This window comes from Vombatus ursinus, unplaced genomic scaffold, assembly GCF_900497805.2.
Source record: "Vombatus ursinus unplaced genomic scaffold, bare-nosed wombat genome assembly UNPS02011353.1, whole genome shotgun sequence".
NCBI lineage: Eukaryota > Metazoa > Chordata > Mammalia > Diprotodontia > Vombatidae > Vombatus > Vombatus ursinus.
The window spans coordinates 1,432,268-1,446,096 of record NW_020951131.1 but is presented as its reverse complement, the minus strand read 5'-3'; the positions used below and the strand labels follow the sequence as shown (position 1 = coordinate 1,446,096).

The 13,829-nt window shown below is 44.0% G+C and overlaps 1 protein-coding gene across 1 annotated transcript in view; it reads right to left on the bottom strand.

Moving 5' to 3' along the window:
• The window catches only part of CUNH10orf90 (chromosome unknown C10orf90 homolog), a 246,378-nt gene that overhangs the window by 133,378 nt on the left and 99,171 nt on the right, over positions 1-13,829 (bottom strand). The window lies entirely within an intron of this gene.

Genomic DNA, 13,829 nt, shown 5'->3' with positions numbered 1-13,829 from the left:
TCTTTAACTTAGGACACACTTTCAAGTCTTCATGTCCAAAAATCCAACTGGCTCTAGCCTCTTTCCCAACTGATTACATGTTATTCCCCCTCATACTCTACATACCAGCCCAATTGGTCTACTTCCTATTAAAAAAAGGCCAAGCCATCTCCTGGCTCCATGGCATTGACTGAGTTGCTTCCCAAGCTTGCAAAGCTCTCCATCCTTAACTCCCATCTTACTTTCTTTGGAATTCTTGGCTCTTTTGAAGACTTCTCTTAGGTGTCATGTTTCCAATGGGCCTTCTCCTAATGTCCTGTCCATCATTCTGTCAATAAACTTTATTTATCTGTGCACATTTACGTATACATGCTGTATGCTCCCCCAGTACGGTGTAAACTCTTCAAGGGTCGGCCATGCTTTTCCCCAACACTTAGCACAGAGCTTTCTCATATCCTGAGTACTTACCACAGAGCTTGGCTCAAAGTAAATGCTGAATAAATGCTTTATTCATCCATTCATCCCATAATCTCCACACAGCCAATGAATCCTACCAAACACCAACAGGAAGATGTCCCTGCATTGTCCCATTTAGAAATGCGACAACTATTGGTATTTGAAACTTTCCAAAGCAACTTTTGATGCCAGTGCATTGAACACAGACTGCCTACACTGGGAAAAGGAAGGCACTGGCCTGAGCCTCTGACCACCTCCAAATGGAGCCCTCTTGGACTTGCCCAGAAATTATCGTGCTTCCCCATCAAATATGAACCTCCTCTCCCACTCAGAGGTCTGACACGAGGGTAGTTAAAAGTACATCAAAGCTTCAGGTTTCTTTGAACAAAGAGGAAACAGAAAACAAAAACTCAGACAGTTAAAGACCAAATTCCACGCCCTCCACAAAGGAGCAAGCAGCTAAAATCCAGTCACTCTTTGATGTCTCCTTTTTGCCATCGTATGCCATCAAATCCTCCAGATAGAAACATCTTCCCTGCTCATCTGTTTGGTAGCCATCAGGGATCTAAATCACCGGAGTGACATGGCACGATGGAGCTGAGAGCATTATGGGGGCATGAAGGAGGTAGCTGTCCACATGAGTATTACATACACATGAATTGTGCTTCAACATTCTTGCTGCATCTTCAGCACAAAGAGAAGACTTGGGAGGGCCATGAAAGCTGTCTTCAAGTATTTTATGGGTTCCAAGCCATGCAAGAGGGATTGGACTTGTTCTGCTTGATTCCAGAGAGTAGAACTAGGAACTAAGGGGTGGCCACAGGGATGAGGAGGGGGGGAGTTACCAAGATATAGATTAAAGCTAGATGTAAGAAAGTACTTCCTAGCCATAAGAGCTATTCTAGAATGGGACAGGCTGCTTCAGGGGAGAGCATGCTCCCTCTCCCTGGAGGTCTGCAAGCAGGGGCTGCAGAAGCCCTCATCCCTGCTATTATAGATTATTACTCAGTTACTATTTGGACTGGTTACAGTGATTCTGGGAAATACTTAGCATTCCTTCATTCCCCTCTTGGCTGCACTCCTTTGTGCCCCCAGGAGCATCAACATCCTGCAAGATCACAGTAGTCTCGGCACTCATACCCCATCAGTAACCCAATGCTACTGGGACCTGTCTAAATGGAGGGCAAAGCAAAGACCTCACCTCCTCGCAGAACCTCTCTATAAGGAGCGAGCCCAGGCCAGCCATCTCTTCATTCCCCACCCAGCTCCTTTCCTGTGGACTTCATTAAACCTTTGTGACTCCCCACTTTACAGCTTTCTTTTCCATCCTGTCTTCCTTATTAGATTGTAAACTCCCTGAAAGCCAGGACTGTCTTTATTTGTATTCCTAATGCAAAGCACAGTGCCTGGTACCTAGAAGGCACTTAATAAATGTTTATTGTCTGTCCTCCTGCTCACAGAGATTAAGTGACTCACCTAAGGTTATAGAGCTATTAAATGTAGAAGCAAGATTTGAAGCTGGGGTTTTCCTGATGAAAAGCCCAGCCCTGTCTTCACTATGCCTCATCCCCTCCTTCAGCCCAATTATCTGGTACATTGTAATCTAGTCAGGATCTTCTTAAAGACTTTCACAACTTAATCCAAGTTATGCCTCCCTCAGATCCTTCAGGATCGCAATTTTCGGGCCCTCTTGCTCTGTCTTTGTCCCATTTCCTATAGAGCATGTTTGGCTAATATCCCACAGGGATAAAAGCCCACTTAGTTCAGCAGGGACTCTCTGAACTCCAGTGCCTCACAGAGAGGGAGATGCCACCATCTTTGACCTCAAAACAATGTCTGCACCTGCCTGGGGAAGAAAGACCTGGGAACCGGTAAAGGGCCATCCTCGCATGGAACCTCCTCTGCTGCAACTCACTCTAATTTTAAACTAACAGACTCCTTGGCCAGAGCCAGCTCACCAAACAAGTGATAGCCAGAGGGAATAATGAGATTATGGAGAAAACCCAAGTACGGGAAAACACATTTCTAGAAAGTTCTACTCTTCAATAGCACCAGCAAAGAACTAAAACAAATAGAAAGGTCTTCAAAGTTTGCAAGAAAAGTGAGGAGAGCGTTATATACAAGTTTTTGAACCAGATCCGTGATTTTATCAGTTCTGAGACCTACTGGGAGGAGCCCTCTCCCAGAGTAGATCAGCACCTGCTTCACAACTTACAGTCTTAGAGAGTTAACTAGGGTACACGGAGATTGAGACTCCATGCAGCCAGCTTGAGTAAGAAGTGAAACTTGAACTCAGGTCCTCCTGACTCAAAGGCTAGCTTTCTATTCACTATGCAATGGTACCTCTCACATATACAACCTACATAAAACTTAGAACTCAAGAATTCTTTGTGTAGATAAGGAACGCTAGGGTAGTACAAGGTAAACATTAGAAAGATGACATATGATTATCTAAGTGTCTTTGGTGTTTTCACATGGGAGACGCTGTCGGGTGTGTCCAGGCTGTTTATGCTAATAGTTCTGAAACCAGGACAGGTCCAGACCTGGACGGTGGAGGGCCCTAAATTCATGCCACACAAGGATCTGGTGAAGGTTGAGGGGCTATTCACTCTGGAGGAGAGAAGGCTTAGGGGGACATGAGAGTTTTCCTTAAGGATGCAAAGCCTGCCCCGTGCAAAGGAAATTTTTTTTTTCTTCTTGGTTCCAGGCAGCAGAAATAGGTTTCAAATCAATGTAAGGAAAAATCCTTGTAACCATTTGGGCTGTCCCAATGGGGAATGGGCTGCCTTGGGAAGGGGTTCTCTGCTGAGGATCTTTAAACAAAGGCTGGATGGTCACTCATTTGGGATACAGTAGAGGAAACTGGTGTGGTGATAGGTGCAGAACTCAAAGAGATCTAAGAGGCTAGCTAAGCCAAGCCCCTCCTTTTATGAACAGGGAAACTAAGGCCCAAGGGCTTGAAATGACTTGTTGATAAGGTTGCCTAAGTAGTAAGTAGCAGAGGGAAACATGGAAACCAAGTTCTCTGACTCCATACCCAGTGTTCTTTCTATTGGCCTGTCTACTTCAAGGGTGTGATGGGCCAAATGGATTCCCAGAGCCCTTCCAGCTCTGAGGTTTCATGAAAACCAAACATATCACTTTAATCCTGGTTTCCTTGGTCATGATTTCCCTGATGTGGGCACTCCTTCCACATGCACAGATAGCAGCCCCTATGCTCCTTAATCAATAGCCTCCAAGGACTGCTATGACCAAAAGAACGCATCTCCTGACAGTCAACTTTCTGGGATTGAGCCTTAGCACTTAGGTAATTGTTGAGCCTACTCTAGATTCCTTTCCCATTCCATAGGACCTATCAGAGTGTGGTCTCTGCTGCTAAAGCCTTTGAAAACTCTGGATGGCCTCTGCCAGACTAAGGCAGGGCTCAGAAGGTCTGAGTTATTCAGCCCATATGTACGTCACAGTGGGGCCAGTCTGTAGTGTGAGGACAGCAGACCTGGCATACAGCAAACCAAGAAATAAAAAAAGAAAAAGAAAAAGAAAACTCCTAAAATGCAAAACAGTATAAATAGTGGAAACTCCCAGCTTCCTCCAAAGAGATCTCCCAACTCCACAGAACAAGGTCTCTGTCCCCTTCACTTCTCACAAAGGAGATCCCTCTTTAAAGGCAGTGTGCGTTTGGGGTGGGCCCTGTATTCAATGGTTCATTTTCATCCTTGTGAACAGGGAGTAGCAAAAAATATGATAGCACATAAGGTTATGCTGGGAGGCGGAGGGGAGAGCATCTCTGGAAAGATTGCAGAGAGTATTCTATGGGCCTGGTGCCCCATCATATGAGGCAAAATCTAGCTCATAGCTGGGGGCTGGAGAAAGGGGCCCAGGCCAGCAGACTGCAGGGAGTGGCCCCCTTAATTGTTAGCTTGGCTTCTTGTGTCCTCAACTGGGAGGGAACATCTCTGAAGGTAAGAGCCATTCCCAGGTTCTCAGGGTGGTGCTGGTGCCTTTGGCCAGCTGGGACCAAAACGCTTCAGGAACAAACACTTTGGACCCCAGCAAGCTGGGTTGGAAGGCAGCTGGTAAGAAATCATTTGCCCTCACCTGGAAGTAAACTCCAGGGGGGCAGGGGCCGGTTGGAGCTTTTGTCTATGTCCCCAGGCCTAGCACCTAGAAAGACTCAGGACTGATGGCGAGCTCTTACTGTGACTTTGGGCCAGTCACTGCCCTTCCCTTGGAAGTTTCCTCATCTGTAAACTGAGGGTCAAATGAGACAATCTTTAAGATGCTTCCAGCTCTGACTATGACCCTAAACTAACCCCATGAAAATAATAACAATGTGTGTGTGTCTGTCTGTTTGCTACCTCATTGCAGACACAATGAATTGGGCCTGGAGTCAAAAAGACTTGAGTTCAAATTCATTCTCAGATACTTTCTAGCTGTATGACCTTTGACAAATCACTTAACCTCTGCCTGATTCAGTTTCCTGGCACAGGTCTTGATTTGTGTAAGCTAGCGCTCCATGGAAAGCAATTTTTACACAATGCAAATTTTCCTGCAGACTTTGGGGGGAGAGGAAGGAGGGAGGCCACACACCAGGGGAGGGAGAGGGGCCAGCACATGGTTTAAGGACATGTAGGGGTCCAAGAACACACGTGGGGATAGAGAAGTAAGAACAGAAGGAAGGACCCAGCCTTGTGGGAGGGGGGATTCAAACCCAGACCTTCCAAGCCCTGGCTCCCCACCCCCAGCCCCAAACACACACCGTGTTGTTCAGTGCAGGCTTTAGGAGAAATCCCCATCACTCCCCTGCCCCACTCACACTCGCTACCAGCCCAAGCTCTCCTCCCTGAGAGGTAGCCTGAGAAGGTGCCTGGCACGGACCAAGGCAGGGGACCCAGGGAGAGACAAATGAGACAGGAAGGACTTACCCAGGCTGAATGTGCTCTCAAAGAGGCTGGGGCCCAAGCGAATTTCGATGCCAGAGGCCAGGCATCTCGCAGCCATCTGCCCTCCAGGCATCGGTTGGGAGGCCCCAGGAACCTTCCCCGAGCCCCTCCAGAGGCTGGGTATTTGGGCTGTGGAGGAGGGCATATCAGCACAGGGGAAGGGGGCTTTGGCCAGGAGCACTTACAGTCCTGGAGGAACGATTATGGCTCCAGGAAAGAACTGAATGGGCAACACCGAGAGCTCAGCTTTGGGGTGCCTCCCCTTGGCTGGGCTGGGTGGGGCGGGGCCCGCACACAGATTGCTTGCTCAGCTCCCTGATTAGCATTGCCTGCTCTTAGACTGTTGGGAAGCCGGGGCCTGCTCCCTGGACTAATTAGTGCTCTCCATGAAGGTGAGACTTGGCCCTGCTCCTTGAGGGGCTTCCGTGCCTGGGGTGAGTGTCCCTCCTGCTCACCTTCCTGCCTTTCCCAACCTAAGCACAGATGATCATCATCTTGGAGCTGGAAGGTACCTCAGAAGCCAGCTAGCTCCCCCTCCTCGTTTTACAGAGGAGGAAATTGAAGCTCAGAGAGGTTTAGGGATTTGTCCTGGGGTCCCGCAATGAATAAATGTCAGTGGGGGGTTTGAACCTGTGTCTCTCTGTCCCCAAGTCCAGCATTCCATCCAGCCTTCCACAGAGCTGTCATTCCCTTATCCTAGCAATTCTGACCCAGCACAGTTAGAAATGTCACATCTGGGAATTGGCTTGCTCTCTTAGACCCATGATGTCCTGGATTTGCCTTTTGAGACCAGAATGAAAAGTTCACTTCTTTTCTTTAGATGTAAAAGGACCGGGGCAGTGGGGGAGGGCAGGCCACTCCTCCTGAGGCTGGCGCACTTGAGACTGTCTCGGGGGGAGGATCAGCTTCCCGATGGGTCTGTCTTCAGTGATGAGGTTCCCCCAGACCGCTTTTCCTGCGGAGAGACACAGGCTGCCACAGGTCCATCTGGTCAGAGTTTCCTAACAGGTGCTCCAGTAAGATTTCATTCTGAGCATGGTTGGGAATGTGTCTGTCCTCTGAAAACTTTACAAAAACCAAACCTGGTTTTGATCTCAGATGTCCAGCCAAACTTGAGAAGAATCCTATTCAGTGTCAAGAACATTTGTTAAGTGTTTGCTATGTGCCAAGCCGGGTGGTGCAGTGGTTAGAGAACCGGACCTGGAATCAGGAAAACTTGAGTTCAAATCCAGCCTCAAACACTTACTGGCTGTGTGACCCTGAGCAAGTCATTTCACTCTGTTTGCCTCAGTTTTCTCATCTGTAAAATGAACTGGAAAAGGAAATGACAAACCACTCCAGCATCTTTCTCAAGAAAATTCCGTGCAATAACAAAAAGTAAACTACGCCTGCCCTCAGGAAACTTACATTCTACCCTGGTAGAATGTCATGCATGCGGATAAATAAGGCTATCTATCTAATGATATAAAAAAGTAAATAAAAAGTCATTTCAAGAGATAGAGGGTGCTAGCCATTAGGAAAGGCCAACTCTGAGCTGGCCTTAGGAGGAAGCTGGGATGCTACAGAGCAGAGTTTCATTCCACATAGTAGGTGCTTAATAAATGCTCCTTGAGTGTACTGACTGATTAGTGGTGGAGGGACAACATATAACTAGTTAAAATACACGGTATAAACAGGTAGACAGGAGGTGACTTTAGAGAGGAAGTCCTGGGGAGGGGGGCAGATGAGGGGAGGAAACCAGGAAACGCAGACACCAAAGGCAGGAGATGGAATGTCATGTGGGAGTAAAGGAGAGTAGCTGGATTCTAAGATAGAATAAGATAGCAGAATACAGGGAAAGGTCAGAAGCGACCAGACAAGGCAGGGCTTTGAATGCCAAACAGATAAGTTTATATTTGATTCTGGAGATGATAGGGAGTCATTAGACCTCAAAGGAGCAGTGAACGAATGAATGAATAATCCAATTAATTAATTAATGAAAAAAGCATTTAGTAAATGCTGCCTATGTACAAAGCATTGTGCTGAGGGGGGTTACAAAGAAAAGTCAGCTGATGCCTCCTTTCAAGGAGTTCACATTCTAATGGGGGAGGGTGCAACACATGAGGAAGATTTCAGGGGCAAGTCAGGTGGAAAGGTCCCATGGTTCTTAGGGTACCATAGCTAAGGTGATGGTAATATCTCTTCTTTAAGGCCATTTACACTGAAAATATTATTTCAGTTTCTGATGCTGGATCATTTGACAGTGCTGTGGACTCTGGTAGCCAGAACTTTCATTTGGGGGTCTTCAAAAGATGAGGCTGTAGCACCTACAGGAGCAGCTGCCAGACTGTCTCCACACACGTTGCTTTACAGGAGGATGGCTGAGGGCAGTGGAAATATTGCTAGTTCCAAGGCTCTTAGGCTTAGTGTCATGAGCTGTCTCCAACAGAGTCTGAGAGAAGATGGTGGTCAATGTGGTATTGGTGGTTTGACTTGCCCGACACATGCTGCTCCCTTTCTCTCCCTCAGGGTGCCTTGATATTCATCCAGGGGTGGGGAACCTGTGGCCTCGAGGGTCCCCACCCCTGATTCTAGACTGGCTTGCCTGCCCATAGAGCGCTTTGGTTGCCAGTTAGTGGGAATGACTGGCCCTTTCTCCATACAGTTGCTTCTCAAGATGATGGCTCTGAGGGCTAATGCGATCAGACCTGCCTGTTGAGATCTCTTTGGCCTCTGAGTAGAGAATGGATTGGAGTAGGGAGGGACTAGAGGTGGGGAGACTGATTAAGCGGCAGTTGCAATAGCTGAGGTGAGGCAATGAGGGGCTGAATGAGGGCAGCAGCTATGTGAGTAGAGAGAGGGGGACATATATGAGAGCTGCTGTAAAGTTAGAAATGATCAGATGTGATCACAGATTGGTGTGTGACCATTGGGCCAGTCTGACAAAAATGGGAAGTAGGTGAAGGGGAGTGGTGCAAACTGAGAGGAAAATCTGTAGATTGGTGGCTTAAAAGCCAAGCTGAGGAGTTTGCATTTTTTCTTAATTGTAAGAGAGACACTAAAGATGGGGAAGTAGATAGATGTGTATATGTATATATGTATTATATGTGCATATATGCATGTGTATGTGGGTATATGTAATTAATATATGTGTCTACATATGATATGTGTATATATATTTTTGATATTGTATGGAGCATATATATCTAGATATCATTATGTATCTAGCTAGGATTGATACTCATATTACATATGACTCACTACCATTGTACTCTAAATTTAAGCCTACTTTTCCTTTGGGCTATAGTATAATTGTGTATAGGGGTGTGGGAGATTGCACCCCAGGTTTTTTTTGTGGAAAAGTATTTTGTACTAGCTGGTTCTTTTTAGGTAAGTAAAGTAAGTAAGTAAACACTCTTGCTTGAAAAAAAAATCTAATGGCCTATGGCTAATTATTGAGAGGAAGCACACTGGTGGGAGCTAGAAACCCATACCCCTGCAGGTTACCCCCAGACCTCTGAGGGCCATATGCTCCAAACTGGAAGCTGTCCACTGGGGGCCCAATCTGCCCTGACAAATGTAAGTAAAGGGAGCACACCTCAAAGGTGGGACTGCATTGTGATTGACAGATGTCAGCACCATTAGAGTCCCTTGTCCTGGAGCCCTGCTCCTGTGCTGAACCTGTTATGATAGCTGGGCATGGGATTCCTAGAAGTCTGTCCACCTAGGGAAGCCCTCCCTGTAAAGCTTTTCCCTCTTAACATAGTTTTCCGCTCCTGGCTCTCCTCTTTCCCCAATGCTGCTAAATAGCTGCCTTCAGTTTTTTCATAGGACATTCATTCTCTGACTTATCAGAGGCAGAATACTTACTGTCGGTGTCCATGGTGAATAACTGCTTGTGTTTACCCTTTTTGTTGCTGTGATTCTGTGGGTGTGCTGCTCGATGCAGTAAGGTAGAAATACAGAAATGGGCACCATCCTCCTGCACTCCTTTCTCCTCCCCATGAAAATTCCGTGTTGATTTCCTATTCACACTTTCTTTCCCGCCTAAGTCACCCTGATAGATCTGATTCATCTTCTTTCTTTATCTCAACAATTCAGGCTAAAGCTGAAGTCATTTATTATGCCTGAAAAGGGGTGAAAAACAAGGAAGGCTGGATGGGTATTTCAGCCACAAGTTGGAAAACACATTTTCTCCTGTGAGTATCTTCTGAGATCTTGTAAACCTGAAAGGGCTGAACTCAGAGGGATGTGCCACTCTACTTTCTATGGTTAAAATGCCTGATAAGACTGAAGGCTTGTTTGGGGGGAAATACACAAGCATCAGAGACTTAAAGCTAGAAAGCTCTGGATCTGATTTTATTACCATTTTGCCCTAGGGGAATGTAACTTTTGGCAATTCTGAAAGACTATCAGTTAAGACACAGAAAGGTTGTGATCTTCATGGGTGTAGGGAGGGACTCCCTCCACTTGCCTGAGGTCATCGAGTATGACCTGTTTATTTTCCATTTTAGGAAATTGAGCCCAAGATTTGCTAACTGATTTGGATATGGCTACCCAGGTCACTCAAGCCCAGGTCTGACCATACCATACCCCCTACTCGATTAACTCTAGTAACTCCCAGTTGCTTCCAAGAAGATGAATAAAATCCTCTGGCACTCAGAATCTATCATAATCTAGCTCTCTCCTACCTTTCTAGTTTTTTTCCACCTTTTTCACCCCCTTCCCCACCACCCAACCATTCTTGGAGGACATTTTCTCCTTCCTCATCTTTGTCTTGGATTCCAGCTTCATCCAGGGCTCAGCTAAAGTCCCACCTTCTCTAGGAAGCCTTTGCTCATCTTTGCCCAGGCTCACACAGCTAGTAAGTGTCTGAGGCCAGATTTGAACCCAGGAAGAAGAACCTTCCAGACTCCGGGCCCAGCAACACTGCACTACCTAACTCCCCTGTCATTATGTCCTTATAGGGAACTCTTAATGTGGAAATTCCCTCCACCAGTGCAGATTACCACCTATGATTTAGTAGGCAAGTCCAAGAGAATTTCTTATTACATAGAGATGTGAAATGGGCTTCACAAAAACCCTGCAAAGCAGATGGTACAAATACAATTGTCTCCATTTCACAAATGAGAAAACTGAGACTAAAAGAAATTAATGGCATAGTAACACAGAAGTGTTAGAATAAGGATTTTGACTTAGGTCTTCTAACTCCAAGTCCATGCATTACACCCACTGCTTCTAAAGACACATGATCTCTTAATGCACCCCAAGCCTATGTTAGTTTTCTTTTTCATATCATGCAGTTGACTCATCTGGAGCTTCCAGTCCACTAAGACTGCATGATCTTTTTCAGATGGATGCCTGCCTAATCACACCTCCTTCTCATATATTTAAGATTGCTTTTTATCAATATATATTACAAACTATTCAAAACAAAAAGAAAATTTTGTTTTCTTTTAAACATACATCATATATTGCAATATTTTTAGGAAGGGCAAGGAGATGTCAAAACCTCCAACAGAGCTCATTGGAAGTGGTTTGGTGTGAGAATTCACAACTCCCCAGAAATCCTCTACATTTATCTTGAAGATTTAAGAAGTCTTGTTTCTAGGGGCAGAGCCAAGATGACAGATTAGAGGCGGCAACCCAGCCAAACAAACTGTTCCAAAATTCCCTCCAAACAATAATAAGATAACACCTCCAATTGAATTTTGGAGTGGCAGAGTCAATGAAAGGTCAGAGTGAGACATTTTTCTAGCCTAAGACAAGTTAGGATATTGGCAGATGGCAATACCAGTGGTGGACCTTCAAGGCAGCCACAACAGCTGCAGTAGCAGTAGTGGTGGCAGCAACCACAGAAGCCTTGGATGTTCTCAGCCCAGAGACAGTAAGGAGGTTGGATAACTGGTCAGCAAAGATTAAAGGTGACCCAGTGCTGCCACTGGGTGCATCTGACACTGATTGACAACTCTATTGCTCATATGCAGTTCTGGGTTACAGTTCCATGGCAGAGAGGAACACTTATAGTTGGTCACAAGGAGCAGGGACCCTGGTCACAGTTCCAAAACAAAGACGAGAAATGGCCCTTGAGGCTGCAGCATACTGGGTGTGAGAAATGATTGTTTCTCTCTTGTATTAACAACTAATTATTTAATCAGAACCAAGGTTTTTCCCCTTTTCTACTTCCTCATCCAGAAATCAACCAGTGTGGGAAATCTTTCTAAAACACCTACCCAGCCAGAATGCCTGAGATCTATTCAAAGACAGTAAGAGAAATTCTTAGTTTAGGCTAATGGGTGCATTCCTGCTCATTGTGTTTACTCAGATAGGTCTGGGAAAGTGTTGATTCCCCCTTTTGTCAGACAAGTGATATGGAAATTGATAAGTCTCTTTGACTAAGATTTGGGTGATCCAAGTCACATATCCCAAGACTGTCATTGTAATATAGCCCAGCCCCTCACTATAATATTTATTTTCTCATGAATTATTAGCCAATCAGAGTTTATTGCCACCCTGAGGAATATCTACTCTTCCAAGGGCATATAAAGTGTGAGCCCACTGCCATTGAGGTCTTTGGTCTAAAAGAGATGAGCAAATGACCATCCTTTTATTAATAAACATGCTGGCCTTATTAATAAAATGATTATATTACCCAGAAACTGTATTTCTTAAATGTTTTTAAATGCCACATGGAAATCCTTTCTGGATAAAGACCAGAATATACACCTGTGGAGCAGTGACCATACATCTCCCTGGATTACACCACCTTGGAAGCACTGAAAACATGCAGACCCCCAGAACTATCTCTGGAAACAGCAACATGAGAAAGCATGAAGCTTGGCACATCCTCTCCACCCCTAGGGAACCAGAGGCCAATTTTAATATAGAATTCAAAGTCAAGAAATAGACTTAAAAAAAAAGCAAGTAAACAAACAAACAAAAAAAGAATTTGACCATAAAAAGCTACTACAGTATTAGAGAAGACCAATACACCAATTCAGAAGGAAACAATAATGTAGAAATCATCAACAAGCAAAGCTTCAAAGAAAAAATACTAATTAAGCACAAGCCCAACAAGAATTCCTGGAAGAGTTAAAGGAAGAGATAAGAGTGATAGAGAAAAAATTGGGGAAAGAAATGATAATGATGCAAGAAAATTATGAAAAGAAAATTAACAGCTTGGTAAAAGAGGAACAAAAAATACTGAAGAAAATAACATCTTAAAAAACAGAATTGGCCTAATGGTAAAAGAGACAAAAAAAAATTCACTGAAGAAAACAACTCCTTAAAAAGCAAAATAGGTAAAATGAAAAATGAGGTATAAAAGCTCATTGAAGAAAACAATTCCTTAAAAATTAGAACTGGGCAACTAGAAGCTAATAACTCCATGAGACATCAAGAAACAATAAAACAAAGTCAAAAGAATGAAAAAAAATAGAAAAAAATATGAAATATGTCATTGGAAAAACAATTGACCTGAAAAATAGATCAAGGAGAGATAATTTAAAAATTATTGGACTATCTGAAAGCCATGATTTTTAAAAAGAGTCTAGACATAATATTTTAAGAAATTAGCAAGTAAAACTGCCTTGATATTTTAGAACCAGAAGGTGAAATAGAAATTGAAAAAGAATCCACCAATCACTTCCTAAAAAAGATCCCAAAATGAAAACTCCCAGGACTATTATAGCCAAATTCATGAGCTCCTAGGTCAAAGAGAAAATATTTCAAGCAGTGAGGAAGAAACAATTCAAATATCATGGAGCTCTAGTCAGGATAAAACAAGATATAGCAGATACAGCAACTTCCACATTATAATAGTAGAGGGCTTGAATATGATATTCTGGAAGGCAAAGGAGCTAAGATTACCACCAAGAATCACATACCCAGCAAAATTGAGTAAAATTCTTCGGGGGGGGGGGAATGGATATTTAATGAAATAGAGGACTTTTAAGCATTCCTAATGAAAAGACTAGAGCTGAATAGAAAAATTGACATTCAAACACAAGACTTAAGAGAAGCATAAAAAGGTAAGCCTAGAAGAGAAATTGTAAGAGACTCAATAAAATTAATCTGTTTACATTCCTATGCAGGAAGATGATACATGTAATTCCTAAGAACTTCATCATTATTAGGGCAGTCAGAAGTTTACATAGACAGAAGGCATGGGTGTGAGTCAAATATGTTGGGATGATTTTAAAAATATGAAAGAGTGAGAAAGAGGAAAAAGCAGGGAAGAGAAAGGTGAGAATGGTAAAAATTATCTCACAAAAAAAAAGGCATGCAAGGAAAAGCTTTGTAGGGGGAAATAAGAGTGGTTGGCAAGCAATGTTTGAACCTTACTATCATCAGAATCGGTTTAAAGAGGGAAGTATGTATGTATGTAAGTATGTATGTATGTATGTATGTATGTAATCTATCTATCTATCTATCTATCTATCTATCTATCTATCTATCTATCTATCTATCTAT